The sequence below is a fragment of the Sus scrofa genome, chromosome 10, assembly GCF_054392235.1.
Source record: "Sus scrofa isolate SSC_HxYL_T2T_F1_AM1 chromosome 10, Sscrofa_HxYL_maternal_Yorkshire_Landrace_v2.0, whole genome shotgun sequence".
Classification (NCBI taxonomy): Eukaryota; Metazoa; Chordata; class Mammalia; order Artiodactyla; family Suidae; genus Sus; species Sus scrofa.
In genome coordinates, this window is record NC_139392.1 from 29388577 (window position 1) to 29407189 (window position 18613).

An 18613-nucleotide genomic window follows, 5' to 3' on the forward strand; every position below is an offset into this window, starting at 1 on the left:
ACAAGAGATTCTCATACCAAGTGAAATTAAGAAAAAAGAGGAAGACAAATACCCTATTTCATTTAAACGCAGAATCTGAAATACGGCACAGGAGTTCCCACTGTGGCGCAATGGAATTGGTAGGATGCAGGTTCAATCCTTGGCCCAGCACAGTGGGTTAAAGGATCCAGCATTGGTGCAGCTGAGGCATAGGTCTCAGCTGCAGCTTAAATCTGATCTCTGGCCCAGGAGCTCCATGGGCAGCCCCTCCCCCCTCAAAAAAATGGCACAAAATGAACCTATCTACAAAAGAGTAACAGACTCCCAGACTTACAGATTTGTGGTTGCCAAGGGGAAATGGGACAGACTGGGAGTTTGAGGTTAGTAGAAGCAAACTATTACATTTAGAATGGATAAGCAATGAGGTCCTATTGTATAACACAGGAACTATATCAAGTCTCAGGGAACTATATCTTGGAAGATAATATAAGAAAAGTAATATGTATATATGTGTGTGTGTGTATGTATATATACATGTATATGACTGGGTCACTTTTCTGTACAGCAGAAGTTGGTACAACATTATAAATTAACTGTAATTTTTTTTTTTAAAAAAAGCAAAAAAAATTTAGTCAAAAAATAATAAAACCACACAACCAAAAAAATGCCGTAGAACATCTGTTCTGACTATTTAACAGATAAAGAAGATTTACCTCAAGTAAATAAATTAGTGGTAAAGTCAAGACCATCTAACGCCCCTGACTTAATCCCCAAAGAAAACTGTGCATAGAGCAAACCTAGCCTACGACAGCCAGAAAAGTTTTCCCTGTACTCTAAAGAACCTATTAACCCCTGAACATACAGAAATTTGCCTCCTTCCTTGAAAACATAAAACACATTATATCTTTGAAACGACTTAAACTTCAAAACACATAAGGTAAGTAGGAAAAAAACAGAAGAATATCTCATTTCAGATAGAGGAAGGACAAAAGATTTATTGTAATCTTAGAACCTAGCAGATTATGTAAGAGATTTGTTATTATTTGCCCCTTAAAAAATGCTTTCTGTAGCTAAATCAGTAAAAATTTATAAGAATAAGGAAATGCACATATTGCTGTAAGAGTTAAAGACTCCTCTTTTCATAAAATGAATACAATTATGTTTATATGCATATCAAAGGAAAAGCACATATTAAAGATCAACAAGTTTCTAAAGAGAAAATAAAACCAGATGCAAAGTAGTATTTCTAGAATGTATCCTCTTTCTAGTGTATTTTACCATCAATGTACTTACTATAAATTGAACAATATGTTAAAGAGAGATTATTAAAAGCTATATCAGCCACATAATTGAAGTTAGGTATTAATACAATACCAGAGCTGCACATATACCTTGAAAATTTCGAACTTTTAGTCCCAGAAACTTACTTTTACTTTCTAAAAAGTAGCTAGAAAAGTGAACTACATTCATAGGATCCTGTACCGCACTGATTTTTAAAGGTCTAAACAGAAAAGTCATTGTACTAATTATTACTTTACCATTTTAATATAATTAAAATCCATGTCAAGCAACCTTGAAATTAGGACTTGATATATTTATTCACTATGCTATTTAACTTTCCCACAAATAATTATTATAAAATCATATGACTATGTGAATCAAAGACAGCAATAGAAATAAAGGCCTTCATAGTGACTGCAAAACTTAGCTGTTTTTTTAAAGTCACTTAGTAATAAAAAAACAAAACAAATCAAAATGAAAAAAAAAAAAAAAAACACACATGATCTGGGAAACCTTAACACTCCGTTCTCAGAAACTGATAGAAATGACCAGAAGGGAAAAAATGGCAAGGATATGGAAGATTAGAACAATATTATCAACTACCTCAACCTAATTGATATTTATGGAATACTTTACCCAACAACACATATGTGTACCCAAGGAAAATTAACCAAGATAAGCCATATACTGGGCCCTAAATAAAACAGTTTGAAAAGTCTGAGTATGTTCTCTGACCTCAGTGGAATTAAATGAGAAACCAGTAACAGTAAGATATCTACAAGAATCCCAAATATTTGACAAGTAAACAAAATACTTCTAACTAACCATGATCAAAGAAGAAATCACAAAAGATATTTGAAAATATATTAAACTGCAGAGGAATGAAAATATAAGATGGAAGTTGGTGGGCTTGAATAGCATCAGTGGCCCTTGAGAAAGGGGGGCCCTGTGCCCTGTTATGTGGGCTGAGCCTTTCAACCAAGGTTGAGGGTTTAGTCAAACTCTAGATATGTTTACCTAGCTTGCCTTTCTTAGGTAGTACTCTAGAAAGGCAGGACCCAACATAGGAAATGTTCGTATAAAGGGAAAAAAAAAAAAAAAACAAACAAAAAAAACCTTAGTAGAAGTGGAAAGAACCACTGATCCCATAAGTGTCCTTGGGAAAGAGAACAAGAAGCAACTCAGAGGTCACCTTCAAAGACACATGACTGGCTTCCAGAGGTGACAACCAAGTTAGTGGGTGATACAAAGGATCAGGTGTACTCTCCAAACGTCAGCACTGGAAACTATGATGTTATCAGTGAGAAGAAATGCCATTTGCACCTGTATATCCTCAAATTCACAGTATCAGGACCCAATGTACTAGATATGAGAACAAAAAAATTTTGTCATCCCTCCCAAAACAAGGATGCAACCATGAAGGTGTAAAACAACTTAATTATTGATGGGTTTTATTTCATTTCTCTGAAAGGTAACTTTCCCACGCACCCAACTTCCATCTTTACTACTGAGAGTCAAAAATCTTCATGCTCTTGCCACAGATCAAGTCCGTCAACACAGTCGGAATGGAATATTTGGCATTTAAAGACAAAGTCTGCTGAAATGTGACTGGTAACAAGCCCTCCTATTTAACCATATTATATGGATTTATTTTTATTCATGTTAATATAAGCAGTTTATAGAATCAAGTAAATCCTTAAAGATGTGATGATAAAATTGAAATCTTAAAAATATGTTAATTCTTAGTTTACAATGCTCCCCCTTAAGTCATTAAGCTTATGTTTCTTTCTCCACTTCAACTTGTTTACTCAATTCTGTAGCTCTAAGCTCTAAATCTGTGTTCAGTTGTCTTTGCTGTTGTAGATCCTGCAAAGCTTGCTCCTTGCTTGCTTTAACTTCAAGTGAATCAGCTTCCAATTTCTATTGAAGAAATATAATAACAACTTTAATGTCAATTATCTACTATAACATTATACCACTTTTGTTTACATTCAAACTGGTGTTGACATAACACACAAAAATAGCCAAAAATATCTGTTATAATAAAAAATACACTCTGAAGCTTTCACTGAATAAAGCTGCCATTTATCATGGAATATTTAAGAAAACCTAGCAGCAGGCTTCCTATAGGAGAAGCAGTCACTGAGTTTTTAATTTTCAAAATTAACTCTAAGAGAAAAACTTAAAATAATTATATTTGTTACCTGCGTAAAATTTATTAACTAAAGTCCGAAAAAACTAAGTAACAGGTTCACACATGGGCCCACTTAAAATATGTACTCCTTTATAATCACAGTTAATAATACTGAGATAATTAGAACTATTCACAACTAAAATGCAGTTGTCATGTCATCCTTCTCATTAACACCTATTGACCCTAAACATAAAACCAATTAAACTTCTGATTTTGCTTCTTCAATCTCTTCATCTAGAGATCATTGTTCTTCACAGTGTGATTTTTGTGTCATTCATGTAGATATAACTGTGGGCACTTTTACAAATTCACAAAAGTCAGGAGTTCCCTAATGGCTCAGCAGATTAAGGATCCGGCATTGTCACTGCTGCAGCTCAGGTTGCTGCGGTGGTGCAAGTTTGATCCCTGGCTGAGGCCCTTCCACATTCCATAGGTGAAGCCAAAAAAAAGTCAAACTGTTAAGTACATAGTTCAAAAATCTATGAGCAAGACATTTTCTTGTATAGCAGTAAAAAATTTTGTGCCCTAAATATTTTATAAGCCAATCTAGGTACCTGTAGTTCTTACTCAAGGCTTATATTTGACACTCAATGTAACTATGTTAATTCTATGTAACAGATGGAATACGTCCTAAAACAATGATTAGAAAAAATATCTAATATCCAATGTTGTGATAGGTTACAATAAATATTATTGGTTCTAAATAACTATTTTTAAAAGATACTTAAATAGACTTCTCATGAGACGCCTTCATCTAAAAAATTAGTTTTTTGTTTTTTTCAACCATTATGTCGAGTAATTTGTCATGCCATGTTATTGACCATAAAGAAAATAAAAAAAGGAATGCAGAGAAGATCTGAAAATGTAATTTTCTTCTTCCACGTTATACTGATGTGGATGTGGATGTATACAAATTCAAAGCCCAGGATTCTACAGTTGTACAGAAGTGCTTTATCTGACAGTGGAGGTATAACTTATATATATAGTAACTTGAGAAATTTTTAACTTACAGCAGTTTTAATTTAAAGGACAAGGGACTCAGGTCAAATCCTTCTCTCATATGTGTAGCCACTTAATCTCTTTAGCTCCAAACTTTCATCTGGAGTTGTATTAAAGAAAGAAGTTTACCATAGTGTAAATTATAATAAATTTAAATGATATTAAATTAGAAACAAAACCCAAAGAGTATAAATGTAAAGTTTAAAATAGGAAGAAATATGCCATCCCTGAATATTATACTGGAATAAAGAGGGAAAGAGACAGGAATGATATAGCAAAACAAAAAATAAGTTCCTCATAATTACAGAGTAGATCCCTGGTTGGCTGTCTCTTTGAAATATTTACACATACCATGGAACCAGTATATATGTTAACTGCTATTTGCAAAAGCCCTCCTTTAACAAAGAAGTTAAAAGTAAAGATGGAATTCAAAAATCAAACAAGAAAAAGCACAGGTAATTTTTTTTGGTTCCCAGGCTAGGGGTCAAATCAGAGCTATAGCCTACACCTAGCAATGTCACAGCCTACAGCAACATCAAATCCAAGCCAAATCTGCAACCTACGCCACAGCTCATGGCAACGCCAGATCCTTAACCCACTGAGCAAGGCCAGGGATTGAACCTGAAACTTCATAGTTCCTAGTTGGACTCATTTCTGCTGCGCCACGATGGGAACTCCATTTATATATTTATTTATTTATTTATTTATTTATTTAATTTATTTTTGTCTCTTTGCTATTTCTTGGGCAGCTCCCGTGGCATATGGAGGTTCCCACGCTAGGGGTCTGATCGGAGCTGTAGCTGCTGGCCTACGTACGCCAGAGCCACAGCAGCATGGAATCCGAGCTGCATCTGCGACCTACACCACAACTCATGGCAACGCCGGATCCTTAACCCACTGAGCAAGGGCAGGGACCGAACCCGCAACCTCTTGGTTCCTCGTCGGATTTGTTAACCCCTGCACCATGATGAGAAATCTTTCTTTTTTTTTAATTTTTAAAACTTTTACATCACAGCTTAACCTTTGTTTGAAAGTTTGAAATCTTAGATTCCATCTGAGTCATCAATTACATTGCTACAGGAACAGAAAATATGGCGAAATTCAGTTTCTTTTATACAAACCCTAATTTGACCTTCTAATTCTTCAGTTTTCTGTTCTAAAGAGAGATGTTTCTCTTTATATTCTTTAAGATGACTTTTCACCTGACTGCCATATTCTTGCTTATCCTGCAAATGTGTAGTGACCTGAGCCAGTTGAGTAGTGACTTTATTCAACTCCTTTTAGAAAAGTAAAATTAAAGATAACTTCAGTAAGGATTACTTTACTCTAGTTCCCAAATGATCGGTTAAAGTAAAATAGAAAATTCTAATTTTATTGAAGAAACTACTTTGAGTAAGACAATAGATAAGTCTATCAAAGGTTAAATTTACCCACCAATATAAAGGACCTGAACTGAAGTTATACACAGCCTGAGATACTAAGTTTACATACCTAACAGCTCAATTAACTTTCTCAAGGAAGAGTTACTTTAGGAGCCAAAAGATACAGTAGAATATTAAATAAGCTAACAGTAAAATAACACTGTCACAAATAAATATTATCAATGTTCAAGGCAGCATTTTTTAATAATTTATTAATTATAATGATAACATAATGTTCATTTGGAATATCTAGTTGCACAGGGAAAACAAAACAAAAAAAATACTAGGAAATCCACTACCCATAGATAATCACTATTAATATTTTGATAAATTTCTTTCTAGTCTTCTCTGTATGCTAGCCTCTATTTTCTGATTTGTATGTTTAAAATAACAGGTCTTGCTTTACATAGTGTTTTATTGTAACCTTTGTTTTTCCATAACAATGCATCATGAACCTGACATTATTTTCTAAAATATCATTATACATCACTACATAAATTTCCGTTTTATTGATACAGACCATTTTTTAGCCAAAGTCTTATTTTACAGTCTTAGGTTGCTACAAAACTTTCTGCAGAGATGCAAAGTATGATTATTCCTTAGGGTAAAGGACTAAAGGTGAGCTAAAGAATAAGAAAAATCCGATACGGGAGGACAAGATGGCGGAGGAGTAGGGGGACACGCTCGCCCTCTCACACAAACACAACAAAAAAAGCACATCTACAGAAGAAATGACTCACACAGAACAGCAACCAATCGCTGGCAGAGGAACCTAAACTCCAATAACGGCAAGAAGTTCGTGAAATTATTGGGCAGAACGGGAGAAAAGAGGAGAGTGAGAGAAGGTGAATCCGAGTGGGATGGGCGCTCCCGAAAGGGAACTGCGGAGGAGAAAGGGATCCCGCACCCTGGAAAGTCACCTACACGGGGGAAAGATCAAACGAACCGGAGGAATCTCCAGATGCAGAGAAGAGTGTAGCAGTCAGTAAGTTGGAGTACGGAAAAACCCATCAAACACCCAACGGACCATCTGAACTACGGGCAAAGTCACCAAAAATTGAGACGCCTGGTTGGGGGCTGGGCACCGAGACCTTGCCTCTGAAGGTTAGTCCCCGAGAGGAGGCCGGGGGACGCCTGGGTGGGGGCTGGGTACCTTGGCTAGGGCTAGGGGGCGGGGCAGAGCGGAAACTGCTTGGGAGGTCTCTAAACCATTTGAAGGGGCAGAGACTGCCTGGGAGACTAGAAAACAAAGCTGTCACAGGGGAAGGGAGCAATACTCTAAGGGCGGGGAAGTGGAAAGCCGCCTCAGAGGGAACCTGGGAGAAGAGCCTGGTCTGCACCCCTGCTGGGGAGGGGAGAGAAGAAGGGGTGGGTCCCCATAGAATACCCCCCACACCACAGCAAGCTTACAGGTCCGCTAGCTAGCAGAAAGCTGCGCTTCCCAGTGCATCCCCCCCGCCCCCACCACCCCCTATGCTCTCGCTGGACCTGGGGCAACCTGCCATCCAGGAGGGCTGGTCTCAACAATTGCCTGAAGCCTACCACCACAGGGGCTGTCCCTGCACAGGCCTGCTTGCCCTTTGGAGGGGCTACACTTCTGCAGAGCAGCACCAAACACCACCAGCACCCTAGAAAAGGCCTGCAGCCCAGAAAAGCTAGAACAAGCCTAGCCAGACTGTGAATAGATCGGCCTAATTCTCTGACGGTTTTTCTGAGACGGGCTGCCCCGGGGAGGAGCCTCTTGGGTCTCCAAGGGCCTTGCTACCCGCCCAGGCCCCCAGGGGGTGCTGAGAGCTAGTGGACCTGCTGCATAGGACTGCCAGCTCCAGGCAGGACCCCCTGCAGCCCAGAAAAGCTGCAACAAGCCTGGCCGAGTTGGGAAAAGATCTCAGACGGTTTTTCTGAGTCGGGCTGCCCTGGGGAGGAGCCTCTTGGGTCTCCAAGGGCCCTGCTACCCGCCCAAGCTCCCAGGGGATGCCCCACTCCCGTGAAATAACTGCTCAGCACCACCAGCCCCCTGGAAGGGCCCCTGCGGCCCAGAAAAGCTGCAACAAGCTCAGCCAGACTGTGAAAAGATTCACCTACATCCTCAGGCTGTCCTTCTGAGTTGGGCTGCCCTAGGGAAGAGCCTCTCAGGTTCTCAGTGACCCAGATAGCTTCTCCAGCCCCCAGGGGGTGATGCACCCCTGAAGAGCAGCTGCCCAACACCGCCAACTCCCTGCAAGAACCCCACAGCCTAAAAACACCAGAGCAAGCTCTGCATGACCAAGTGAAATCTGCTACCATCGTGGGGTGGACCTCCCAGTCCTGTCTGCCCTCAGGAAGTCCTCCATTGCTTCAAAGAAACACTGTTAGCCCCATCAACACTCCAGAAAAGCCACACTGCCTTAAAAAAGATTGACCAACAACGCCAGCCCTCAGGAAATATTCCACGGTAGTGACAAGGCAAACACTACCCGATCACGGAGAGTACAACTCCAAAAGGAGAAAGAAAACAACAAGCAAGATGAAGAAGCTGAGAAACCACCCCCAGTCAAACCAACAGGAGAACTCACCTCAAACAGTCAACAATGAAACAGATCTCTGCAGTCTGACAGACCTGGAGTTCAAAAGAGAAATAGGGAAAATACTGAAGGAATTAAGAGAAGATATGAACAGTAACGCAGATACCCTCAGAAAGGAACTAGAAAATATAAGGAGGAGCCAACAGAAACTAGAACATTCATTTGCAGAGACGCAAACTGAACTAACGGCAGTAAAAACCAGAATGAATAATGCAGAAGAACAAATCAGTGATATGGAAGATAGAATAATGGAAATCACTCAATCCGGTCAACAGACAGAAAACCGAATCAAAAAACTGGAAAGCAATATAAGAGACCTATGGGATAATAGAAAGCTGGCCAATCTACGCATAATAGGAATTCCAGAAGGAGTAGAAAATGATAAGGGAATGGAAAATATATTTGAAGAAATTATCGATGGAAACTTCCCAAATCTAAAGGATACTGGGTTCAAGATACAAGAAGCACAGAGGGCCCCAAACAAACTGAACCCAAACAGACCCACACCAACACACATCATAATAAAGATGGCAAAAGTTAGTGATAAAGAGAGGATCCTAAAGGCAGCAAGAGAAAAACAGAATGTTACCCACAAGGGAACCCCCATAAGAATATCAGCTGATATCTCTACAGAAACACTACAGGCCAGGAGGGAATGGCAAGAGATATTTAAAGTGCTACAAGGAAAACATATGCAACCTAGAATACTTTATCCAGCAAGAATATCATTTAAAATAGAAGGGGAAATAAAAATTTTTCCCAACAAACAAAAACTTAAAGAATACAGCAACACAAAACCCAGGTTAAAGGAAATTTTGAAAGAGCTTCTCTAAACCAAAAAGGAAGGAAAGGGAAGAAAAAAGAAAAGAAAAAAAAAAGAAGAAGAAGAAGAGGAAGAACTAGGACTGAGGAAATTGCAATCAGAGAGCAGTCACTCAAATAAGCCAGCATACAGATTTAATCATGAACATACTTCAAACAAAATAAAATTAAAAAGAAAAAAATAAAAGAGTCATCAAAACCACAAAATGTGGGCAAGGGATGTTAGGAGGTAAATAACCCTTTTTGTTTGTATGTATGTCTCTCTTCTTAATTTTTAATATAGTAATGAAGTGTTTGAACTTACAGGACCATCAGGCTAAAACACACAATTATGGGAAGGGGTTAGCATACTTAAAAAACAGGGCAACCACAAGCCAAAACCAAATATTGCATTTACAAAAAATGAAAAAAAAAATACACTCAAGCAGATAACAACAGGAGACCATCCAACAAAAAAAAAAAAAAAAAAAAAAGAAAGGAAGAATGGAGAACCATAGAATCAACTGGAACACGAGGTTCAAATGGCAATAAATAATCATCTATCAATTTATCACCTTAAATGTCAATGGACTGAATGCCCCAATCAAAAGACACAGAGTGGCTGAGTGGATAAAAAGGCAAAAACCTTCAATATGCTGCCTACAAGAAACTCACCTTAGGACAAAAGATACATATAGATTGAAAGTGAAAGGGTGGGGAAAAGTATTTCACGTCAATAGACATGACAGAAAAGTAGGAGTCGCAACGCTCATATCAGACAAAATAGACTTTAAAACAAAAGACATAAAGAAAGACAAAGAAGGACACTACTTAATGATTAAGGGATCCATCCAAGGAGAGGATGTTACTATCATCAACATATATGCCCCAAACATAGGAGCACCCAGATACATACAACAAATATTAACAGACATAAAGGGAGATATTGATGAGAATACAATCATAGTAGGAGACCTAAACACCCCCCTCACATCAATGGACAGATCCTCTAGACAGAAAACCAATAAAGCAACAGAGATCCTAAAGGAAACAATAGAAAAGTTAGACTTCATTGATATCTTCAGGACACTACATCCAAAAAAATCAGAATACACATTCTTTTCAAATGCTCATGGAACAGTCTCAAGAATCGATCACATATTGGGACATAAAGCGAATCTCAATAAATTTAGGAGCATAGAAATTATCTCAAGTATCTTCTCTGACCACAATGCCATGAACTTAGAAATCAACCATGGGAAAAGCAAAGAGAAAAAACCTACTCCATGGACACTAAACAACATGCTACTTAAAAACCAATGGGTCAATGAAGAAATCAAGAAGGAAATTAAAAACTACCTTGAAACAAATGATAATGAAGACACAACCTCTCAAAATCTATGGGATGCTGCGAAAGCAGTGCTCAGAGGGAAATTTATAGCAATACAGGCCTTTCTCAAAAAAGAAGAAAGATCCCAAATGGACAACTTAACCCTCCACCTAAACGAATTAGAAAAAGAAGAACAAAAAAGTCCTAAAGTCAGCAGAAGGAAGGAAATTATAAAGATCAATGAAGAAATCAATAAAATAGAGATTCAAAAAACAATAGAGAAAATTAATAAAACCAAGAGCTGGTTCTTTGAAACGGTGAACAAAATTGACAAACCCCTGGCCAGACTCACTAAAAAGAGGAGAGAAAGAACCCAAATAAACAAAATTATAAATGAAAAAGGAGAAATCACAACGGATACTGCAGAAATACAAAAAACCATAAGAGAATACTATGAACAACTATATGGCAACAAGTTTGACAATCTGGAAGAAATGGACAATTTTCTAGAATCTTACAGCCTGCCAAAACTGAATCAAGAAGAAACAGACCAACTGAACAGACCCATCACTAGAAATGAAATGGAAGAGGTCATAAAATCACTCCCTACAAATAAAAGTCCAGGACCAGATGGATTCACAGGCGAATTTTATCAAACATATAAAGAGGAATTGGTGCCCATCCTCCTTAAACGCTTTCAAAAGGTTGAAGAAGAACGAATACTGCCAAAGACATTCTATGATGCCACCATCACCCTCATTCCAAAACCAGACAGAGATACCACCAAAAAAGAAAACTATCAGCCAATATCATTGATGAGTATAGATGCAAAAATTCTCAACCAAATCTTAGCCAACCGAATCCAACAACATATCAAAAAAATTATACACCATGACCAGGTAGGGTTCATCCCAGGTTCACAAGGATGGTTCAACATACGCAAATCAATCAGCATCATACACCACATTCACAAAAAAAAAGTCAAAAATCATATGATCATCTCAATAGATGCAGAAAAAGCATTTGACAAAGTTCAACATCCATTCATGATCAAGACCCTCGCCAAAGTGGGTATAGAGGGAACATTCCTGAATATAATCAAAGCCATTTATGATAAACCCACAGCAAACATAATACTCAATGGGGAAAAACTGAAAGCCTTCTCACTCAAATCTGGAACAAGACAGGGATGCCCACTCTCACCACTGCTCTTCAACATCGTTTTGGAAGTCTTAGCCACAGCAATTAGACAAACAAAAGAAATAAAAGGCATCCATATAGGAAGAGAAGTGTTAAAGCTGTCACTGTATGCAGATGACATGATTCTATACCTAGAAAACCCTAAGGACTCAACCCCAAAACTCCTTGAACTGATTAATAAATTCAGCAAAGTGGCAGGATATAATATTAACATTCAGAAGTCAGTTGCATTTCTGTATACCAGCAATGAAATATTAGAAAAGGAATACAAAAGTACGATACCTTTTAAAATTGCACCTCACAAAATCAAATACCTCGGAATACACCTGACCAAGGAGGTAAAGGACCTATATGCCGAGAACTATAAAACCTTAATCAAAGAAATCAAAGAAGATGTAAAGAAATGGAAAGATATTCCATGCTCCTGGATTGGGAAAATCAATATTGTGAAAATGGCCATTCTACCAGAAGCAATCTACAGATTCATTGCAATCTCGATCAAATTACCCATGACATTTTTCACAGAACTAGAACAAACAATCCAAAATTTTATATGGAACCACAAAAGACCCAGAATCGCCAAAGCAATCCTGAGAAACAAAAACCAAGCAGGAGGCATAACTCTCCCAGACTTCAAGAAATACTACAAAGCCACAGTCATCAAAACAGTGTGGTACTGGTATCAAAACAGACAGACAGACAGACCAATGGAACAGAATAGAGAATCCGGAAATAAACCCTGACACCTATGGTCAATTAATCTTTGACAAGGGAGGCAAGAACATAAAATGGGAAAAGGAAAGTCTATTCAGCATGCATTGATGGGAAACCTAGACAGCTGCATTCAAAGCAATGAAACTAGAACACACCCTCATACCATGCACAAAAATAAAATCAAAATGGCTGAAAGACTTAAATATACGACAGGACACCATCAAACTCCTAGAAGAAAACATAGGCAAAACACTCTCTGACATCAACATCATGAATGTTTTCTCAGGTCAGTCTCCCAAAGCAATAGAAATTAGAGCAAAAATAAACCCATGGGACCTAATCAAACTGAAAAGATTTTGAACAGCAAAGGAAACCCAAAACAAAAAGACAACTTACAGAATGGGAGAAGATAGTTTCAAATGATGCAACTGACAAGGGCTTAATCTCTAGAATATATAAGCAACTTATACAACCCAACAGCAAAAAAACCAATCAATCAATGGAAAAATGGGAAAAAGACCTGAATACACATTTCTCCGAAGAAGATACACAGACGGCCAACAAACACATGAAAAAATGCTCAACATCGTTGATTATAAGAGAAATACAAATCAAAACAACCATGAGATATCACCTCACACCAGTCAGAATGACCATTAATAAAACCACAAAGAACAAGTGCTGGAAGGGCTGTGGAGAAAAGGGAACCCTCCTGCACTGCTGGTGGGAATGTAAACTGGTACAGCCACTATGGAGAAGAGTCTGGAGATACCTTAGAAATCTATACATAGCTGGGGCTACGCTGCCATCCTCACCTCCCGCCCCCACGCTCGCGGTGGCCCTCCACAGTCCCTGTGCGCTCCCTTCCCCTGCACGCACCCAACCCCCACGCCTGCGCCGCCCAAAAGCCGCTCCCCGCCACCCTCCTCCCGCCCAAAACACGCACCTTTCCCCCAAACACTTCCTGGGACCTTCCCTCCCCTTTTCCCAAGCATCCTAGGCACCCTCTTCCCTTCTCAAAAAGATAAACACAAACCTACCTTGGACCTGCCCGCTGCAGCCCTGCTCACGCCCTCAGTTCCTTCCCCAAGCTTGCTCGCCTCGGTGTCCCTCAGCAGTCGCTCCGGGGGCTCCCTTCCCCGGCACGCACGCGAACCCCCACGCACGCCACGGCACGCACGCAACCCCCACGCACGCCACGGCACGCACGCAACCCCCACGCACTCGCTCTGCACAACCGCGTCCCCGCCCCCCTCGCCCCTCTCTGCCCCCACCCACACCCCCCCCCTTCCTGGAAACTTTCCCCATCAGCTCAAAGGCATCCAACCTACCCACCCCTCTACCCCCTTCTCAAACAAACAATCAAACGAACAAACACACACAGCAAGCCAAAAACCACAACAAAAAACACCTCACTTGAACCTGTCTGCTGGAACTCCACTGACAGCCTTACCTCAGTCCCCCCCTGCTCCCCTGGCCCTCAGCACTCCCTTCAGATCTCCCTTCCCCTCTGTTCAGGCACTACCCACAAGCCCCTCCCAGCTGCCCTGGCCCATTCCCACACGAACCCCTCTGGGCTCCTTTCCTGACATCCTTCCGCTCCCATGTGCTAAGGGGTCCTCATCCTCCACCCTCTTCCCCCTTCACAACAACCAACCAAAAACCAAAAACCAACAACAAAAACCACCACCACCGCAGCAGCCACCAAAACCTACCTTGAACCTATCCCCTAGAATGCCCCTCACAACCTCCCCGCAGGGCCCCAGGCTCTCCGTGTCCCTCTCCATTCCCTCCGGCCTCCCTTCCCCTGCACCCACGCAACCCCCACGCACGCTCGGGGGGCAAGGGGTGCCTGCCCGCCTCCACGCTCCCCGCACTCGCACAGGCCCAACCCTTCCTAGGACCTCGCCTCCACTTTTCCAAGGGATCCCATCCACCCTCTTCCTGCCTCTCAAAACTAACCCTAACTTCAACCTCTCAGCTGGGGCTCCGCTGCCATCCTCACCTCCCTCCCCCACGCTCGCGGTGGCCCTCCCCATTCCCTCTGAGCTCCCATCCCCTCCACGCAGCTAACCCTCCTGCACTCAACCCCCATACCTGCCCTGCACTGAAGCCGGTCCCTCCCCAACCACGCACCTTTCCCCCAAACACTTCCTGGGACCTTCCCTCCCCTTTTCCCAAGCATCCTAGGCACCCTCTTCCCTTCTCAAAAAGATAAACACAAACCTACCTTGGACCTGCCCGCTGCAGCCCTGCTCACGCCCTCAGCTCCTTCACCCATGCTCCCTCGCCGCGGTGTCCCTCAGCAGTCGCTCCGGGGGCTCCCTTCCCCGGCACGCACGCGAACCCCCACGCACGCCACGGCACGCACGCAACCCCCTCGCACGCCACGGCACGCACGCAACCCCCACGCACTCGCTCTGCACAACCGCGTCCCCGCCCCCCTCGCCCCTCTCTGCCCCCACCCACACCCCCCCCCTTCCTGGAAACTTTCCCCATCAGCTCAAAGGCATCCAACCTACCCACCCCTCTACCCCCTTCTCAAACAAACAATCAAACGAACAAACACACACAGCAAGCCAAAAACCACAACAAAAAACACCTCACTTGAACCTGTCTGCTGGAACTCCACTGACAGCCTTACCTCAGTCCCCCCCTGCTCCCCTGGCCCTCAGCACTCCCTTCAGCTCTCCCTTCCCCTCTGTTCAGGCACTACCCACAAGCCCCTCCCAGCTGCCCTGGCCCATTCCCACACGAACCCCTCTGGGCTCCTTTCCTGACATCCTTCCGCTCCCATGTGCTAAGGGGTCCTCATCCTCCACCCTCTTCCCCCTTCACAACAACCAACCAAAAACCAAAAACCAACAACAAAAACCACCACCACCGCAGCAGCCACCAAAACCTACCTTGAACCTATCCCCTAGAATGCCCCTCACAACCTCCCCGCAGGGCCCCAGGCTCTCCGTGTCCCTCTCCATTCCCTCCGGCCTCCCTTCCCCTGCACCCACGCAACCCCCACGCACGCTCGGGGGGCAAGGGGTGCCTGCCCGCCTCCACGCTCCCCGCACTCGCACAGGCCCAACCCTTCCTAGGACCTCGCCTCCACTTTTCCAAGGGATCCCATCCACCCTCTTCCTGCCTCTCAAAACTAACCCTAACTTCAACCTCTCAGCTGGGGCTCCGCTGCCATCCTCACCTCCCTCCCCCACGCTCGCGGTGGCCCTCCCCATTCCCTCTGAGCTCCCTTCCCCTCCACGCAGCTAACCCTCCTGCACTCAACCCCCATACCTGCCCTGCACTGAAGCCGGTCCCTCCCCAACCACGCACCTTTCCCCCAAACACTTCCTGGGACCTTCCCTCCCCTTTTCCCAAGCATCCTAGGCACCCTCTTCCCTTCTCAAAAAGATAAACACAAACCTACCTTGGACCTGCCCGCTGCAGCCCTGCTCACGCCCTCAGCTCCTTCACCCATGCTCCCTCGCCGCGGTGTCCCTCAGCAGTCGCTCCGGGGGCTCCCTTCCCCGGCACGCACGCGAACCCCCACGCACGCCACGGCACGCACGCAACCCCCTCGCACGCCACGGCACGCACGCAACCCCCACGCAGGCGCTCTGCACAACCGCGTCCCCGCCCCCCTCGCCCCTCTCTGCCCCCACCCACACCCCCCCCCTTCCTGGAAACTTTCCCCATCAGCTCAAAGGCATCCAACCTACCCACCCCTCTACCCCCTTCTCAAACAAACAATCAAACGAACAAACACACACAGCAAGCCAAAAACCAAAACAAAAAACACCTCACTTGAACCTGTCTGCTGCTGGAACTCCACTGACAGCCTTACCTCAGTCCCCCCCTGCTCCCCTGGCCCTCAGCACTCCCTTCAGCTCTCCCTTCCCCTCTGTTCAGGCACTACCCACAAGCCCCTCCCAGCTGCCCTGGCCCATTCCCACACGAACCCCTCTGGACTCCTTTCCTGACATCCTTCCGCTCCCATGTGCTAAGGGGTCCTCATCCTCCACCCTCTTCCCCCTTCACAACAACCAACCAAAAACCAAAAACCAGCAACAAAAACCACCACCACCGCAGCAGCCACCAAAACCTACCTTGAACCTATCCCCTAGAATGCCCCTCAAAACCTCCCCGCAGGGCCCCAGGCTCTCCGTGTCCCTCTCCATTCCCTCCGGCCTCCCTTCCCCTGCACCCACGCAACCCCCACGCACGCTCGGGGGGCAAGGGGTGCCTGCCCGCCTCCACGCTCCCCGCACTCGCACAGGCCCAACCCTTCCTAGGACCTCGCCTCCACTTTTCCAAGGGATCCCATCCACCCTCTTCCTGCCTCTCAAAACTAACCCTAACTTCAACCTCTCAGCTGGGGCTCCGCTGCCATCCTCACCTCCCTCCCCCACGCTCGCGGTGGCCCTCCCCATTCCCTCTGAGCTCCCTTCCCCTCCACGCAGCTAACCCTCCTGCACTCAACCCCCATACCTGCCCTGCACTGAAGCCGGTCCCTCCCCAACCACGCACCTTTCCCCCAAACACTTCCTGGGACCTTCCCTCCCCTTTTCCCAAGCATCCTAGGCACCCTCTTCCCTTCTCAAAAAGATAAACACAAACCTACCTTGGACCTGCCCGCTGCAGCCCTGCTCACGCCCTCAGCTCCTTCACCCATGCTCGCTCGCCGCGGTGTCCCTCAGCAGTCGCTCCGGGGGCTCCCTTCCCCGGCACGCACGCGAACCCCCACGCACGCCACGGCACGCACGCAACCCCCACGCACGCCACGGCACGCACGCAACCCCCACGCAGGCGCTCTGCACAACCGCGTCCCCGCCCCCCTCGCCCCTCTCTGCCCCCACCCACACCCCCCCCCTTCCTGGAAACTTTCCCCATCAGCTCAAAGGCATCCAACCTACCCACCCCTCTACCCCCTTCTCAAACAAACAATCAAACGAACAAACACACACAGCAAGCCAAAAACCACAACAAAAAACACCTCACTTGAACCTGTCTGCTGGAACTCCACTGACAGCCTTACCTCAGTCCCCCCCTGCTCCCCTGGCCCTCAGCACTCCCTTCAGCTCTCCCTTCCCCTCTGTTCAGGCACTACCCACAAGCCCCTCCCAGCTGCCCTGGCCCATTCCCACAAGAACCCCTCTGGGCTCCTTTCCTGACATCCTTCCGCTCCCATGTGCTAAGGGGTCCTCATCCTCCACCCTCTTCCCCCTTCACAACAACCAACCAAAAACCAAAAACCAGCAACAAAAACCACCACCACCGCAGCAGCCACCAAAACCTACCTTGAACCTATCCCCTAGAATGCCCCTCACAACCTCCCCGCAGGGCCCCAGGCTCTCCGTGTCCCTCTCCATTCCCTCCGGCCTCCCTTCCCCTGCACCCACGCAACCCCCACGCACGCTCGGGGGGCAAGGGGTGCCTGCCCGCCTCCACGCTCCCCGCACTCGCACAGGCCCAACCCTTCCTAGGACCTCGCCTCCACTTTTCCAAGGGATCCCATCCACCCTCTTCCTGCCTCTCAAAACTAACCCTAACTTCAACCTCTCAGCTGGGGCTCCGCTGCCATCCTCACCTCCCTCCCCCACGCTCGCGGTGGCCCTCCCCATTCCCTCTGAGCTCCCTTCCCCTCCACGCAGCTAACCCTCCTGCACTCAACCCCCATACCTGCCCTGCACTGAAGCCGGTCCCTCCCCAACCACGCACCTTTCCCCCAAACACTTCCTGGGACCTTCCCTCCCCTTTTCCCAAGCATCCTAGGCACCCTCTTCCCTTCTCAAAAAGATAAACACAAACCTACCTTGGACCTGCCCGCTGCAGCCCTGCTCATGCCCTCAGCTCCTTCACCCATGCTCGCTCGCCGCGGTGTCCCTCAGCAGTCGCTCCGGGGGCTCCCTTCCCCGGCACGCACGCGAACCCCCACGCACGCCACGGCACGCACGCAACCCCCACGCACGCCACGGCACGCACGCAACCCCCACGCAGGCGCTCTGCACAACCGCGTCCCCGCCCCCCTCGCCCCTCTCTGCCCCCACCCACACCCCCCCCCTTCCTGGAAACTTTCCCCATCAGCTCAAAGGCATCCAACCTACCCACCCCTCTACCCCCTTCTCAAACAAACAAT

At 45.2% G+C, this 18613-nt stretch overlaps 1 protein-coding gene across 12 annotated transcripts in view; it reads right to left on the bottom strand.

Annotated features, from left to right (window-relative positions):
• The window catches only part of LOC146398904 (uncharacterized), a 129189-nt gene that overhangs the window by 65590 nt on the left and 44986 nt on the right, over positions 1-18613 (bottom strand). For 2 of the 12 annotated variants that reach the window (XM_084979543.1, XM_084979539.1), the window contains exon 1: positions 18290-18426. The exons of 8 other annotated variants lie outside the window; for them this stretch is intronic. The gene's annotated coding sequence lies outside the window, so the exon portion shown is untranslated. Of the gene's footprint in view, positions 1-14713; positions 14851-17098; positions 17236-18289; positions 18427-18613 lie in introns of those variants that run through there. 2 more of the 12 variants (XR_014817580.1, XM_084979534.1) reach the window with 2 other exon arrangements.